This window comes from Atta cephalotes (genome assembly GCF_000143395.1).
Source record: "Atta cephalotes unplaced genomic scaffold scaffold00021, whole genome shotgun sequence".
In the NCBI taxonomy this organism is placed as follows: domain Eukaryota; kingdom Metazoa; phylum Arthropoda; class Insecta; order Hymenoptera; family Formicidae; genus Atta; species Atta cephalotes.
The window spans coordinates 2,956,648-2,957,121 of NW_012130085.1; positions in this window are offsets into that span (position 1 = coordinate 2,956,648).

Below are 474 nucleotides of genomic sequence, written 5' to 3' on the forward strand. Positions count from 1 at the left end.
AAACTTTGCCAATTCTCATTTTATTTTACAAATGATTTTTATGATTGACTTTTTTTAAATCAGGTTTCCTGTAAGAATTCCATGTAGTTATATATAGAGAAAAACACATCCGGAGACTGTTTTTTTAGAATGTGAAGGATAATCGTTACATCGATGGAATGCCCCAATATTATTCGGAGTTTCGATCTTTGAATAATACATTATGGCTATACATATGTATATTTGACGCATTGTTCAGAGCTAGATTCTGCAAGTGTTTTCGTACCAATTTGAATGTGACATGACTACCAAGGTTATTGGAGTTATATTATAAAACTATTTGATACGTGAGCGTAGTCATATGTAAAATTATTATTTGCTCAAGAAGCATATATACGATGATAATAAATTAGAAATTGAATCTTTAGCGATAATTCTATGTAAGATTAAATAAGTATTAATATATAAATTAGTATTTTATATATATATATATAT